Source organism: Solanum dulcamara, chromosome 7, assembly GCF_947179165.1.
Source record: "Solanum dulcamara chromosome 7, daSolDulc1.2, whole genome shotgun sequence".
NCBI lineage: Eukaryota > Viridiplantae > Streptophyta > Magnoliopsida > Solanales > Solanaceae > Solanum > Solanum dulcamara.
Window position 1 is genome coordinate 7,403,364 of NC_077243.1, and position 18,854 is coordinate 7,422,217.

The window sequence follows — 18,854 nt, forward strand, 5'->3', positions numbered from 1 at the left end:
GTAAGCCGACAAGGCTGCCACTACACATCACATTCCAAAATATACATGTATATATGTAAGCCGACTAGGCTGCCACTATGAATAGGAACGTTCCTAAATATATGTCATACTAGTACAGCTGGATAACATATATATACCACTCACATATATGTCTACAGACCTCTAAGAACATCAATAGTAACATATGACGGGACAGGGCTCCGTCGTACCCATGGATAAATAAATATATACATCAAAATATCTATACCGAAATTCTAGGCTCCGAAGCAATGGAGCACTTCCAAAATAGTTGAGTGAAAATCTTAAGCTAGCGGATCCCCAAAATGAATATCTGTATCTGCGAGCATGAAACGCAGCCCTCCCGAAGAAAGGGGGTCAGTACGATATATGTACTGAGTATATAAAGCATAACATATCATAAATGAGATCACATCTGAAGTAGAGATTCAGGAGACAAGTATGATACTCAAGAAATCACTGTACATGTGCCTTATGAAATAAAATCATGCATGATTATATCATATATCATATTCGGCTCATTATGTACTCGGTGAATCTGTCATATACATCTATTATATTTGGACCATCATGGGGATCGACACCATCATCACATCATCATGTCATCATATCATATCATCGTATATGTATATATACCGTACCCGGCCCTCTAGTAAGAGACTTGGTGAATAATGTAGTGAAACTGTGCACGAATACATATCCGGCTCGGGACTCGGTGAAAGATACATTAAAGCAAGTACAAGTAGAGTAATGAGTAACCATATGCATTTAAATCTTTATTTGAGACTCAATAGAATAATTAAAATGGACCATCATTTGAAAATCAAGACAATAGTCATTTCAAGTAACCTTCGATTGCCGTTATAAATCATGCCAAATATGAATTATATCGAAGCATAAATTATACTAAAATATGAATTTTACCAACTAGGATGGCTGGAACCATACATATAAGTCAAGGTATAACGATCTACATTCTGAAAATTTAAAACATTAGCCATCCTAATATACCTAAGAATAAGAGTTTTTTTGGAATTTATACTTTCGTCGTTCGTTTGTTTCATATGGATCATGCCAAAAGAAAGAAGTTAGCTTTACATACCTTTAGGGTTACTTGCACACAATACGTATATGCTGCCCAATATTGTCTCAACCTATATTAAAATGTTAAGCACTATGGTTAAGCTATGGTAAGGCATAAAACGTACTCTATCGTTAGTAGGTTATTTCTGAAAATTTGGACAGTATCTCCCCTGAATTTCATCACCATTTTTCGAGTATATAAAAGCAAAACTGGGTTTTAGAGTCTAAATAAAAGTTTTAGATCTATGCAATATCTTTTCAAAACATCTTTAATCACTCAAAACAGAGCTTTACACATGAGTTATGCTAAAATTACTAACAGCAGTCCCATCCAAAAACGGGTTTGCCAAGCAAAAGTCTAGGCAGCAACTCCCTACAATTCGTACTTTCTGATTAACTCCAAAACAGCCCAAACAATGCATAAATTCAGCACCATTTACTTAACAACAACAACGACCTTATTCATAAGTTATATATCAATAAATCCCTGCACAACTACTTTAAAAGTGACCTTAAAACAGTCCACATCTAACACATGTCGACAACAATATTAGCAGACAGATTTCTATCTCCAATTAGCTCTTGTAATTAATTCAATTTAACCCATATAAATATGTTATTCTACTTCAACTAATTTTTACACATCCTTTATAGTTTACACCTTAAACATCCCTTAACCATATCATACACAAAAACAACATCTAACAGCCCCAACATAACTTACAACACAATAGCATATTTGAACTCAAAAATCCTTACACCAAAAACATGTAAAATCTCTTCTCAATTTCGTCTTTAAAAATACCAAAAATGAGCAATAAATTTTCCTTTAACATCTTTAATTTCCTTATTAGACTTATACAACAATGTCCTAAATCATTCTTCTCAAAACAAACCAAAGATCAAAGTAATTCTCAAAAGTTAGAAACCAAAATTTTTGGACAGCTTTCCAAAATTTTCAGATTTATGTTTCCAACATCCATAGCATGATTCCAATGAATTTCATGGAAGAATCAAGTTAAAATAATAAATAATCAACTTACCTTAACCTTGGAGAGATTTTTGAAGTTCAAGGAGTGTTGGGACGTTATTGGATAGGTTTTGAGATAAGGGAGAAGTGGGAGACAATTCTGGAAGTTTTGTGAAGTGTAGAGCTGAAAATTGTCTGATCTTTGTTCCTTTTAATGTGGCTCTTTTGGATCGATTTTGGGCTAATTTTTGGACTAAAAATAGTTTATTATGTGAAAACATATTAGGCTTTTGTCCCAAAAAAATTATTGGAGTTTGGCAACCCAAAATCCTCATCCATTCCACCAACAATGGGCTGCCAGAAAAATTTCAGAATTGGGTTTTTCCACAATTAACTTATATTGGCCCAACAATAAGTCATTACTTAGCTTAATAGTACCATATAACCAACCCATTAAATATACACCATGTCCGAATCTTAATACCTATTACTTCAACTTACTATTCCTCTTAGAATTAAAAAAATCACATGTCACCTTTAAAATTTCAAACAATTGCCACACTCTCGATCCATTTCCAACCAATACATTCATCTACAAGTCATGATTTCTCATACATATATGAATATTCCACACTGAGTACAATATACTAAAATGTTAGCAAATAAAAAAAATATGGGGTATTACAAAAATATACTCCACATTTTCACCCGCAAATATACTTCTGCAGCAGCAATATCATGAAAAGGGTTTTAAAAAATATTCTGAATTACTTTCTCACCTTCTCATTACTGAAAGCCACAATGAGTTATTAATAAAAAATCATGATAGTCGGCCCGTTGGTTCTTTGTCACTCCCTGAAGTAAATCAGACAAATTATAACCAATGAGTAAGAGGTCATGGCCTCAGTCATGATCGTGGTCATGATCGAAAAAGAAATTATAATCATGATGCTCGGTTGGCACCGAGAAATGATCAGCAGTACAAAAAGAAGAGTGAAAAACCAGAAGTTTTACCAAAGAAAAATTCAGAAAGCATATGTCATAAATGTGGAGGTGTGGGGCATTGATCACAGAATTGCTGATCAAAACGTCTGGTTCAGCTATATCAGACATTCTTGAAAAGGCCAGAAAATAATCTGGAGATAAATTTTATCTCTGAAGATAATATTGAGCCTATGCATCTGGATATAGCTAATTTCTTTAATTTTCCAGAAGACAATATGAATATTGATAAGTCTAATAATATTTAATTTCTAACTTGCTTAGAAGAAAAGCAAATATTACTACAATTTTTGGTAATTCAAAAAATGATTGAAGGCTTTAGAAGAGCTACTATATTTTTGCCTAATGGGACAAAAATTGTTATAGAAGATATACTATTCAATTCTAAATCCCCAACAACTTGTTAAGCTTTAAAGATATACGTAGAAATGAATATCATGTTGAGACACTAAATGAAATGAACATATTATGCAAAAATTAGTACAATTGAAGAATATATGATTCTAAACCAGCAGTTTACTGATCTAAATACACTTGTGCTATGACATGATCGGATAGGTCATCCTGAATCAATAATGATGAGACGAATCCTTGAAAATTCAACTGAACATATGTTAAAGAACAAGAAGATTCTTAAGAATGGTGAATTTTCATGTGTTGCTTATTATCAAGACAAATTAATTGTCAGACCATCGACCCTGAAGGTTGGCATCGAATATCTTAGCCTTTTAGAGCGTATACATGGAGATATATGTGGATTTATTCATCCACCTAGTGGATTGTTTAAATATTTTATGGTCCTAATAGATGCATCATCTAAATGGTCTTATGTATGTCTCTTATCATCTTCCAACCTAGCGTTTGTGAAGTTGTTGGCACAAATAATAAAATTAAGGGCGCAATTCTCAAATTATCCAATTAAGGTCATTCGCCTTGATAATGCTGGAGAATTTACATTCCAAGCTTTTGATGATTATTATTTATCAATTGGATTAAAAATTGAACATTATATTGCTCATTTTCATACTCAAAATTGCCTTGAAGAGTCATTTATTAAGCGCCTACAATTAATAATCAGACCTCTACTAATGAAAATAAAATTGTCAATTATTGTTTGGGGTCATGCTATCTTACAAGCAGCAACACTTGTACGTCTCACACCGACACATTATAATAAATACTCTCTGTCACAATTGATATTTGGTCATGAGCCAAATATAATCCATCTACGAATTTTTGGTTATGCGGTATACGTGCCTATAGCACCACCACAACGTATAAAGATGGGCCCTCAATGAAGGTTGGGCATATATGTTGGGTTTGAGTCACCTCCATAATTCGCTTCCTTAAACCATTAATAGGAGACTTATTTACTGCTCGATTTACAGATTGTTGGTTTGATGAAATAATTTTCCAGTCATTGGAGGAGAGAAAAAGGAATCCGAAAAAAATTTACGTGGAAAGTTTCATCACTATCTCATTTTGATCCAGACACCCTCACATGTGAGGAGGAGGTCCAGAAGATCATTCACTTATAAAAACTAGCAAATCAAATTCGAGATGCATTTACTGATTTGAAACGGATAACTAAGTCACATATCCTTGCAGTGAATATGCCTATCCGAATTGATATCCCCAAAAGACCATCACAATCAGACCTAATACAATATTTTCTGTTAATTTGCTGGCAAAGTATAGTTCATCCCCAACGCGAAGGCATTGAAACGGTATCAAACATATTTTGCGATACCTAAAAGGTACTATTGATATGAGTTTGTTTTATACTAACAAAGGTTATGCAGACCTTATTGGTTATGCAGATGCATGTTATTTATCAGACCACATAAAGTTTGATCTCAGACAAGCTATCTAATTACACACGAAGGAACTGTCGTATCATGGCGATCTACAAAATAATCTATTGTTGCTACTTCTTCAAATCATGCCGAAATAATAGCAATTCATGAAGCAAGTACCGAATGTGTGTCGTTGAGATCGATGACACAGTTCACCAAAGAAAGATGTGGTCTGAAAAATAATGTCAAAGTACCCACAATTATATTCGAAGACAATACCGCATGCATAGCTCAATTGAAAGGTGGCTTCATAAAAGAAGACAGAACGAAACATATGTCACCAAAATTATTCTTCACACATGATCTTTAGAAGAATGGTGATATTGATGTACAACAAGTTCGTTCAAGTGATAATCTTGCAGATTTATTCACAAAGGCATTACCAACATCAACTTTTGATAAGCTAAGATATAAGATTGGAATGCGTCGTCTCTAAAATATCAAATGAAGTTTTCATCAGGAGGAGTAAAATACGCGCTACACTATTTTTCCCTTAACCAAGGTTTTGTCCCACTGGTTTTTTCTGGTAAGGTTTTTAAGGAGGCAACAATCAAGACATATTACCAGATGTGTGTACTCTTTTTCCTTCACTAGGCTTTTTTTCACTGTTTTTTTCTAATAAGGTCTTAACGAGACACAATATCTATCGGTGTCCAAAATAACTATGTATATTATTTTTTGTAAAGTTTTTTTTACACGTGAACATCCAAGGGCGTGTTACAAAATGAATGTTGTTTTCCCAAGTGGGGTCCACTTAAAAGTGGGCAAGTTGCCCACTTGGTCTTCTTTTTCTTCATAGTTGTTGTTTTTCTTCTTATATAAATACCATCCTTGGCATTAAGAAGAACACACACAGATACACTGATACGACAATTATCTCTTGTTCTCTCCTTCTGTCACTATCTCTCTTTCTAATTAATTTGCAAAGTTAATTTATTTTACAACAGAAACAACTTTGCACCTCAAAATAGTTTTTTTTGAAATATATTAATAACTTTGAATTTTAAAATAAATCCAGAAGAATACTTTCAATAAAAAAGTACTAAGTATTATTCAAAATTTTGAGGCCTCCGATTCATTTTTGGCTTTAGGCCACTAAAATGCTTGAACCGGCCTCTGCTCACGTCAAAACCAACTAACAGTAATCGAGTAGCATGGTATCTTCAAAGATGCCATCAATTGAATGAACATCTGTTTGGAATTGGGCCTCATCCTAAACGGCAGAATTACATGCAGGCCCGTTGTTATGTTTACATTGCAAGTATTGGACCAAGTCCAATGTTAGAACTAAATTGGGCTTTCGGCACAAACTTTTTCATATCAAGAAATTGCTCTAAATCAAGAATGAACGGGTGAAAATCAACTCGAAATATTCTCCTTATGAGGCAAACATTTTCCTCGAGGGACAAAAATGCAAATGACCCAAAATTTCTTCTCCTCCACCACCGTCGACATCTTCTCACTTTCTTCAGTATATGTAAATCATCAGAATTTTTGCCACGAATCTTGACCGATCCCCTAGGATTCGAAATGGTGACACTCCAACATTCTATTTGAGTGATTTTGCAAAAACTAGTCACCCTCATGGAGGAAAATTAAGTTATTTTCATACAAACCGTTCAGGGTAAAAAAAAAGAAGAGAAAAAAAACTTTCAAAGTCGATGCGAGATAAATTCTTAAATTGTTATTCCACTTTATTATTATTCAAAAAAAATGGGGAAGGGAAGAATAAGAAAGGGATTACAAGAAAGGGAATCGAATTTGAACCCTCACTAACCAGATGAAAGTCCGTGTAGTCAATCAAATGAGCTACTAAAATCACCGCCACTTTATTTTTCAATTTGCGGATTTAGAACTTATGTTAGAAAAATACTTATTGAGGGAATTTCACCATGGAGACAAGAGTGCAATTAATGATGAAGGGTAGAATGAAAATGAAATTTTTGCATCAAACTGTGAAATATGATAAGCATTTCCCAAAGCGGCCAATTGCCCCTTCTCCAAGTTACCAACTTCAAATATAGATACTGCATGAGATCTCAACATGCCACATTTGCCTAAACATTATCAAAAGTTGTACCAACCAATTTATTTTTCATACTCTCGTGATTTGTATATTGGAATTCCTAAATACTCATATAGTATCAGTCAAAAGGGTTTTAAATTTTTTGGTTCTATATGTTAGGTATAAGTAATAATAGAAAAAATATCTTATTTGGTAATTAGATAGATTATTAATTTGGTAAGAATTGGGTAGGTTGAATTATGACTCATTATTTAATGTATGTTTACCCAATTCATCGTAGCCCAAGCAATTTCCAAAGAGTTAATAGCCCGCTCATTTGTAAACTCATCTCATTTTAACCCGTCTAATTAAATTCAATCAAATCTGCTCATCTTACACTCCTAAATGAATTTAGGGTTCATTTGAATTTTCATTGTCAGAAAATTAGAGTGCATATGTAAGGCTAAAATTGTTTTTTAATGCACGCATCATATTTATTAAATGTTAAATTACCTTGATTTTTTTGTATTTATTTCTTTACGTTTGGCCTAATTCTCTAACGCAAACCAAAACACTTGTGAAATTATTCTAAAATTATGTCTCAATTTAAGTGGCAGAGTTGGAATTTTGAGAATCAAAAGAATATATTCATTTTGACGGTAAATTCAAGCATATAATCTTTTAATTTTTTTTATGCATCGTCAAATTATAGTTTCACACTCAAAGTCACATGCACTGACTAATCCACAAATCATAAGAAGCCGACAAGATTGCTTTCATTAGATTAAAACTTAAGAATAATTTGGAAGCAAATCTATATCTAAAATTGGAAGAACAAAAGTAAATCTTCTTTGGAATATTGTCTTGGTAACATTAGGCCAAACGTAAATTAAAAATATTCACTTAAACACGAGTATACATCAAACATGTTAAATAATAGATTTGTCTCCATCAAAGTTGGAATCTAATAATTAAGATTTTTTTATAAAAGGGGTGGAATATAAGTCGGAAATAAAGGTAATGCATACTCTAATAAGAGTGCTTAGCAGCTGTATTACGAGGCTGCTAACTACACTATTGCTATCCCGAGCGAAGCTAGAATATTAGATTTGAATTCGACCAGACTCAGTAATTTTAATTTTATATTTATATCAAAAAATTTATTAAATATATATAATAGTTAATAGCCTTGTTATTAATACCAGATATTGGCAACATCATAGCCACATATCGAAAAGGATAGTCGATCAATTGAACACTCTTCATTGAAAATTTTTATGGCATATATAGAAAATTATACTAAATATATAGGTAGAAAATTATCTAATATACATAAATATTTAATTTTGAATAATCTGTAGAGTATTTCTGATTTCATCATTGAATATTAAATAAAAGGTGTCGATCAAGTGGTAAACACCTGCCTCTAACCCTGATATTGTAGGTTTGAGTTAGACAATCTAAAAAGGTTAAAAGTTCTAGGAAGGGATATATTTCAAAAAAATATCCAATAATATAATTTTTGAAATTAAAAATTATATAGTTCAAATGACGACTTCGTGACTTTACTTATTGAATAAACTCTTTACTCCATGATTTATTTTTTATTATAAAATTTTGCTTGGATATAGAAGCGTTGGAAGTTGGTGCGTGTGGCTGCCCCAATATAGCACCAAGCCCTTTTAATGTTTTGTTATAAGAACAACTTCCTTTTTTATTTTGGCATTTTATGGTGCTGGTTGGATCAAGAAATTGATTTGAAGTGAAGAAATTATACCCACAAAAATAAAGTTAGATTTGGATTCTCAAATTTATGCTGATGAATGATGATACGAGGCCTATTTAAAGATGGTCTAGCAAAAAGAAAAAGAAAATATTTAGATTTTACTTTATAGTTATTGAACAAACTCCCTGTATCTTACTTTGGCATTTAATTTAGATGGACCGTAACATATGCTTTATGAACTAATATGCTTTACTACGCATGAGGATTATAGTAGGACGACTAATATATATATAAAAAAATGTTACAAGTCTTAAAAAAGCAATAACTATAGTCAAACTCAGTAATTAATTAAGGAAAATTTATATAAATGTACTACATTAAGAAAATATTTATCATTTATTGTAATAATATATTTTTTTCACTGAACACTTATAATATAATTAAAATACAATTTTAATACATATTAGCAAGAATAATTTATAAAACTCATATAATACAAGTTTTATTCATGGATAATATATTTATCACATACTTTAATACACATATAATACATTTTGTCAATTTCTTACCAAAATGGTATAATATATTTTAAAACACTTATAATACATTTATATTGCATGATTAATTTACTTTTAATATATGGAAGATATATCATAATATTATTATATATTGTTATAAAATGGTAATAAATAAAAAGTATCGCTAAAATAAGTTATTATTTATTTAAAAGTATTTTTCCTAATAATTTTTCCATTAACTAATGAAATTTTGAATTTTTTACGAGGCTTGAACAACTTTTCTTACTTTGATTTGATTTTTATGATATGAGTTGAGCTCAAAAGATGAAAGTTGTCGAGATGAGAATGTTGAGATGAATGTATAGGCATACCAAGAGCGACATCATTAAAAATGAGGCTATTCGGGACAAGGTAGGAGTGGTCTCCGTGGAAGACAAGATACGGAAAGTGCGACTGAGATGGTTTGGGCATGTGAAGAGGAGAGACACAGATGCCCAGGGCGGAGATGTGAGAGGTTGGCCATGAATGATATCCGAAGAGGTAGGGGTAAGCCGAAGAAATATTGGAGAGAGGTAATTAGACAGGACATGGTGCAGTTACAGCTTACCGAGGACATGACCTTAGATAGGATGGTATGGAGGACCCATATTAGGATAGAAAGCTAGTACAAAATTTCGTTATTCTTCCTTATTAGTAGGCGCATTGGCGCACTATAATTTCTTGTGCTCTTATTTCTGTTATTATATATTACTCTCTGTACTTTGATTACTCTATTTTATCTGTGTCGCTTTCGTTATTTTCTTTCACATAACGGTTTGAACTTCTTGTACTTTTTAGCAGTATCTGACATCTTTTTATGCTTCTATTGAGCCGAGGGTTTCTTGAAAACAACCGTCCTACCTTGATAGCAGTAAGGTCCGCGTACATTTTACCCTCCCCAGACCCACGTTGTGGGATTTCCCTGGATTGTTGTTGTTGTTGTTGATATGAGTTGAGCTCAAAACTTAATTTAACATAAACATTATAGGATTTTAAACATGAATTCACATTTAAAATTTTTAAAAAAAATACTTTAAAAACCTAATTTTCAAATAATAATTTATTTTATATTTTGAATCACACTTTTATCTGTCTAGTTCTATTTTGATTAATCCAAATCTGTGTAAGTAAAGCAAACCTCTTTAGATAACGTCTAACTTCACTAAATTTGGACACTGTTGTTGTCAAAGGATGGGACCTGACCAAGACAGTAGTCAACCTTCATGAAAATTTGTCGTAAGTAAGAATGTTGCAACTTGTGCCTTTTGATGAAGATATTATGTTATGAACAACTTGCAATTTACACTATTTTTTTCTTTTTTCCTATTGGTTTGATCATCAATTTTTATTGATGAGACTAAGCAAGTGGTGGTTGGAACTTGTTGTTGATCAGATATAGGATTCCGATTCCTATTTAGGTTAGATTACCAAGAATTTAAAAATCATATTATCATTTGCGTACTACTCTATTATACTCTTTCACGAATTGAATTAATACCTTTTATTTTCAAAATCATGAATTTTATTTTATTTTTAAAAAACTCATTGTATTTATGTTGTTTTTTAAAAGTTTATCATCATATATTGATAGGGGCTACATCACGTGTGTAGTCAATATCTTGTATTAGTAGTAATTGGGTTCACAACTAAAATATTAGTGTATATACCATAATTAAAATAAATTAAAATTGTAAATAAAATAACAAAAATGAATAAAAGAATAAATATAGATTGAGGCGTATACATCTTATTCTCTTTAAGAAAATTCAAGTCCATTACAGTATAATCTACACTGATTCAGTATAAAACTCTTGACTTGCTCCCTTCAAGATACAACGGTCTAACAACATCATATAACTCAAATAACTACGGATTAGTTGAAGAGTCCAAAGCTCCACCATTAGAATACCTTCCTTTTACATAAAAAATTACTCTCTTTGTAGTAAATTAGTTGAAGACTTGAACTATTTTTCTTTGTCTCAACTCTCACTTTCGCTACACTAACCTTACTGCACACTACATTAATGTTTTCCACACTTTTCATAATTTTGCATACCCATCACAAAAAAAGAGACACCGCTTATTTATAGGTGAGGATTCTTTTTTGTATTGAATAAGAAGAGTGGGGGTAGTAATGTGGTAAATAAATGACTTAGAAGTTACATAAGTTATTAGGCATAATAACAACAACAACAACAATCCAGTGGAATTTCACAACGTGGGGTCTGGAGAGAGTAAAGTGTACACAGACCTTACTCCTACCAAGGTAGGACGACTGTTTTCGAGAGACCATCAACTCAATAGAAGCATAAAAAGAGGTCAGATAAGGCTAAGAAGTTCAAAGCGATATGGAAAAGCAAATAACGAAAGCGACACAGATAAAATAGATAATAACACAAATCAGAGCATAAGAAATTATAGTGCGTTAATGCGCGTACTAATAAGTAAGAATAACGAGACTATGTATTAGCCATCTGCCCTAATATGAGTCTTCCACACCCTCCAATCTAAGGTCATGTTTACAAGACATAATAAAGTAGAGCATAACGTAGTGGTTACATAAGTTACACAAAAATAATTGACCACATTTTTATCAATTTATATCCACTAAAATAATGCACTTCAACTTTAGAATTTAAAATTAAAATATCATGCTATAAAATAAATATTTGATTAGCAAAATTCTTAGTACATAAACATGAATAGAACAAAAGCTACTAAGTTTATGTGAACCCAAATTATACGTTACAAATATGTTACACGACATGAACCCAATAGCTAGCTTTTACCTAAATCATGCATATATTTCATGAAGAAACCTACTTAACATCCATAAATATTTGAGTGTGTACCTAGTTATTATCATAGTATAAATTTAAAGTTACAGTAAAAACTCGTAAATTCCAAATAATGATGCATAAGTTAACACAAAGCTAGCAATAAAGCAAATAGGTTGTACAAAGAACCTTAAAGAAGGATTGAAAGAGAAAGAAGAAGTCAATCACAGGCTTGAAATGACTAGGGACGATGTTAACAACATTAACCATGTTGCTTGGGATATTTTCGTTTAAATGGTTGTCCTTTTATTAACTTTGTCTATGATTTAGATGTTCAAGTCCTTATTTGTAGACAATAATGGCACGTCCTTAATCACGTACATTGTGAGGCACCTTGATAACTAGTACTTAAGATTTTGCTTTGTCAAATCAACCAAAGCCGTTAAGAATTAATATTAAGGTTACGGAAGTGGGAACACCAAAGAATGTCTTTGCATTATAAAGAGTTTCATTGCTTATTTCATGCGTTATAAATGAATGGCCTTACGGAGTAGTTTGGTATGCAAATTAAATTATCGTGTGGTTATAATTTTCTGGATTGTTATTATTTCAAATTAGATAGGATAACTCACAAAATGCATGATAAATTTTATCTTAAATTTAATAAAATTGAAGTGGCACGATTATATGAGAAAAGTATGTGTTAAATGATGCTTAAGTGGCATGATGACATGCCGAGCCATCATATTTAAGTTGAAAAGATTACCAAAAACAATCGGTGAAAGGTATCAAAGGGGGTGAAGAAGGAGAATTCTGTATTTTACAAGTGCAAAGCAAGGTGTAAATTTTTTATATATACTGGTAGAGCATGATTAAATACAATTTAAACTTAGAATAGGTAAGTTTTACCACCATTCTTTGGAATGATTTGCACTAGGCTATGCGAACTTCGTACTAAATAAACTGTCTAGTAATATGCAAAATGTGGTATACATGACATGATTATGATTTTATGAAGGACAATAATATCGTATAAGGTCTTATTTCATTTTTTAAAAAATAAATAAATAAGTACTCCCTTTGTTTAAGTTAGTTTGTTGGTTTGATTCAGCAACTAAGAGATGTGTAATACGTATGTACATTAAAATGTTCTTTGCATTCTGTAATTTTAAATATGTCATACATGATTATGATTTTCTGTATTTGTTAGAACTAAATAGATTTGTACTCCTATATATTCTTGTTACTCAATAGAAGAAGACATTTTGCTCAATACAATATTAATTTTTAAAAACAAATATTTGGGAAACATGAAAAGACGATTAACTCTGAAATAGTAATTATTGGTATCTAAGTTTATAATAAAATGATTTGATCTAGTACTCTAATTTAACAGTAACAGAATTTATAGAGTAGGCATTAATAAAGAGAATTATGCTCTTACAATATGATTGAGTGTTTAAAAGCCATTTCGCCACTAATCCTTATATGCGCCTGTGATCATCAACAAAACAAGTGAATATTAATGATTTTTCTTAAGTTGAACAGTATGCCGCATATTTCTTTTCTTTTCTCTATTTATAGCACAATTTGATACTCACAAAAGAGACACACAACAAATTTACCATAATAATAATTAAAATTATACAAAATTATTCCTCCATTTTTTTAATTTTTTTTTTATCATGTGCTTGTTTTTGACTTGTCTGTCATTGTTTAATGATAGAATAATGTAATCAAAGACAAGTGAAAATTTTATGTTAAATATGAAAATATGTTACTACTATTTTTAAAAAACAATTAATAAAGGCAACGCAGAGTCACAGGTAGAAAGGAGTATTTAATAAAAAAGTAAATAACTTAATAAAATTATTGGTCTATTTTATTTTAGATGATATCGTTGAGATATCAAATAACTTTTCAACCATAAGTTTAAAAATTTGAGATAGTGTAAATATACAACCACAATATATCCAGTGAAATTACAAAAGTGGAGTCTGAGAGAATAGAATGTATGCAGGTCTTACCACTATTTCATTGACATAGAGAGTCTGTTTCCGAAAAACGCTCGGCTCAAAACTCACAACCCCAAAATAGTGTAAATATAAAGATTGTATTTATCGAACTACTCTTATCTTTTCAATTTATGTTTTTTTTTATTTGATTGAATATGAAATTTAAGAAATTATATATAAAGAATATACTGAATGCTATGACTATAAATTAAAAAAATGTATATTATTATAATATATATTTTAATCTTGTGGTTTAATTGAAAACATTGAATTAAAAGTTGTTGAATTAGAAAAATAAATAAATTTTAAGAGGATAGTGTACTTGAAACGGAGGCTCGTAGTAACTTTTTAACCATAAGGTCTACTACTATTTTAAAATAAATTCAAGTACTATAAAATTCTGTTTACAGTACTTAGTAAATGTCATATCTTATTTTAAGTTATTTAATTTAAAATTTTATTTTCATAATAACATACCCTATGTAATTATATAAGCGAATTTGGGGAGTATTGTTGTGCAAATTTTATCTCTATTTTATGAATATAAAAAGGTTGTTTTAATAGACCATCGGATCCACTTCATTAGAGACCTCTCTCGTCGGTTAGGTAGACAACATGATTCACTTATGGCCGAAGCCGTGGGTGTTCGAGAAGCACTAAGTTGGCTAAAAGAACACTTTGCAGCAACACCGATATTTGTAGAAATGGACAATCTTTTGGTTAAACAAGCACCAAAAAAAAATATGCGGAAACAACTCTTACTTTGATGTTATTATTTCATGACTGTAAAACACTCACGTGTGGCTTTACTTTTATTTCTGTCTTTTGTTAAAAGATCAATAAATCAATGTGCCCCACCAATTAGCTCGAGCTTCGGGTTCTATGACTGATGTTATGGAGTGGATAATAGATCCCCCATCTTTAATTCATGATGTACTCAACTTTGATTTGATCAATAATTAATCAAAATATATATTTAAAATAAAAAATAATATATATATAATGTTTAATCCCCTAACCCAATATTTTATTTAGGGATGACAATGGAGCGGGGTGGGACCGGTGCTCCTTAACCCGCATTTTTTTTAACCGCCCCACCCCGCCCCGCCTCATACAAACCTGCCTCACATAAATTCGTCCGCATAAATTTTATGTTTTTTTTCCTTTTTAATTGAGTTTAATATAAAAAATAAAATTCATAATATTTTTTTCATTTTTCGCTAATTTACATTGAAATATGAACTAACTAATTGTTTCTAATTAACATTTCAACAATTGTTTTTTAATCGTTAATTAATTATAATGAACATTTGTCTAGTTGAATTTCTTTTTTAAAAGAAAATTTTAAAATTAAAGTCAAAATTTAATATAAAAAGTTTATATATTTTAATTTTACTAACTACAAATATTTAATTTTATTTGAGTTCCTATTTAATATCTTAAACTCACATAAATTCAACATCTACCTTACACCGTATTAATTTCGATAATAATTAATTCAATCCGCTCCTCATTTGCCCCGCCCCATCTAGCCCTAAATCCACCCGATACCCGCTTCCTAATTTTGTTCAATCTAATCTACTTCTACTAATCTTTAGTCTGAACATAGTCAATCGCTACACCGCCTCAACGCGACATTTAAGTAAATGAAAACAGAAATGAACTATTTATTGCTGAAGAGGAGAGTGTACTGGGTGGGGGCGACAAGTCCTGCCATCAAAAAAAGCATAAGAATATGAAATTAAATGTAAGATACAGAATTATTAATTTCATTTTTAAATTATTGACAACTTCAAAAATATTTTTTTACTTGATAAATTAAATATAAATATATTCCTGATTTGTAATTTGAGTAAAATATAGCCGTATATTCTCATTAAATTTAGAAATATTTTGAATACTTCTTACAATTTTTTATTAAAAATTTCATGCTTCAAGTAAAAAATATTTTTAAGGTTGTCAACAATGTAAAAATAAAATTAATAATTTAGGTGAAATTAAAAGATATTTTCTATACATTTGTCTTAATTAATTAGATTGATGAAAAATTGAAAAAGAAAAATCTGTATGAAAGGAAAGGGAGAGTCGTCAAAATAAATGAGTTGACTATTAAAGAGTGTAGAGTGTACTTGGTAAGGGTCTGTAGCATTTGTCACCACCCCGCTGTGCCTTTGCCCCCTGTAATAGGTTGATGGTACAACACAATCTCTATAGGCCCAGTTTCAGGATCCTTTGTAGGCTGTTCAGTGACACGTATATCATCACGCATCAACCATTACATTCGTTTTCAACTAGACTAGTAAATGTCTCATTTACCCAAAGCAAATTCATCTCGTTTCTTCACCCAACTAAATTTAAAATTTTATTTACCTAAATTAAATAACTTCTTTAAGGATCATAAGTTAAAAATCTCAAACTTATAACTTCGCTTAAAAATATCTAAAATTTCTAAATTTGAAATGTATTTAATTTTATTTTTTTTATAACACACGGATTTTAAAATAAGTTTAAAAAATATCTAAAACTGAACCGTTAAATGTTTTAAGTTTTTGCGTTATAATACAGGCTGTAATAGAGTAGTGGATGTCATAAAAAGCACTACTAGTATTGGTGTAGTTGGATAGTAGAGGTAAAAAAAAAAAAAAAAAAGGCTAGTTTATTGGTGACCTGATTACAAAGGCAAAGGTGATCATGCAGACGGCGTTGCAGAAGATTCACTGTCCTCGCAAATCGAAAAAATAGCAGAGATGTCTTTGGACCAATTCTAGCGAAGAAATAGAAGCCTTTTGGTACAAAAGGCAACTATTCTGCACTGTCATTTGCCAACCTGGGTGGCGACTCACTCATCATACCTTGAACCAAGAGATACGTCCCTATACCGCAGAACAATCGTGGGGGGTGGTTGTAACACAGTAATTACTCCCCCGTTGTCTTTGGTATCACTCAAAATATTTTTATATTTGATTTTGTTAAAAAAAAATTAAAATATTTTATATTGAAAAGTAAATTACTTAGTAATGAGGAGGAAAATAACTTTCTTTTATATATAAAAATAGAGAAAACATTACACAAAATGACATTTTAAATTAATTGTGTTCCTTTCTATCATCCAAACACATTATTCTTTAGAACCCGATTGGATGGGCTTAAAAAAATAATTTTTATATTTGAAGTGCTTTTAGAATTTTTGAAGTGCTGAAAGTTATTTTTATAAATAAGCAGTTGAGTATTTGGATAAAAGTGAATATGTCGAAGAAATGAGGAAATAATGTGAATTTTTGGATTAAAAAAATAAAAATGATAGTTTGGGAATTTAGTTAAAATATAAGGAATATAAAAGTAATTTTCATAGTAAAAAAAAATGGCTTTAAGCACTTAGAAAAAAAAGTTAGGAATCCTAACTTTTCATTTTTGGCTGACTTTAAGAACTTTATGGCTTAAAGTTAGCATTACGCAAACACCATAATAAGCTAAAAAGGGTTTATAAATTTGTTTGACCAACTTATAAGCCTATCCAAACGGGCTCTAAGTTCGGCAGAAAATATTTTTTTTAAAAATAATAATTTAAACTACCTTTTTCAAAAATTAACACAATATTTTATTATTTGACAATACTAAATTCAGATTTGAGTGATTGGTTGAATAATAAAACATATATTTAACTACTATTCCAAAAAGATAATTATTTCATTTTACAAAGTTTCCAAATATGTGCACTATTGAATCTATCAATCAAGTAAACTATCATCATATAAAATAAAACTAAGGAAATACAATGCATACATGCATAAAGTCTATCGTGATTTTACAATTAAGTGGTAGATTTGATTAATAATTACTATTCATGTTTCAAAAATAGTGATATTATATTCTTGTCAGTTTGTGTTATCCCTTTATTAATTTGAAAACAATTTAATTGGAATTATATATTTTACCTTTAGAGGTCATTTGATTAGAGGGGTAAGGAATACAATTTTAGGTTAAATTTTGGTTTAGCTTATTCCCCGTTGGATAAAAATATATATTTCAAGATTAATAAATTTGAGATTATTTATAACATAAGTATTATTGATTTTATATCAAATTGTCATGTTTAATAACAATCATGATATTAAACACCAAAATCGCACAATTGCATTTTCCAACATTTTTATTCCATAATCTTTTAAGAAAATCAACGTTAAATTCGAGCTTTATTTAAACTAAACTACATACAAAGTATTATATAACTTACTTTTATTTATAATGAACCAAACATTTACAAATAAAAATATACACATTAAATTAATTTGTCAATATAATTTTATTATCGTTAATTTTAGGATAAGTTGTTCGCATGCCAATCAATCCATTAATGAACAAGATTTTTTGCATGTAAATGTTATGATATATTCAACTCTATGAAGTTTCAAATATCTCATAATCTACATAAATAATATGAAATGTTTAATATTATAAGTCTTATATAATTTGTTTCTTAAATTTAATGTCATTTTTATATAACATTTTTTCTTAATAGTGATTATTTATAAATAAATAAAAACTAATAACAATTTTTTTATTGTAGGTAAGAAAATAAATTATTCATCTATTAAAATTAATATATCCAGTACTCCTATCATGTTTAACATCATTTTAATTGTTGTTTATAAAATTCAACACAAAGTTTATTGTTTAGTCAGCATACACCCTCCCACATCAACTAAAACATATCCTATCTTCCTTTCAATTTATGTTGCCATATTTTTATTTTTAAGTATGTTTAAAAAAATATCATTTTTTTATAATTAAAATAAATTATTGTGCAAAATCTTCTTTTAACATTAAGGAAATAATTATAGATAC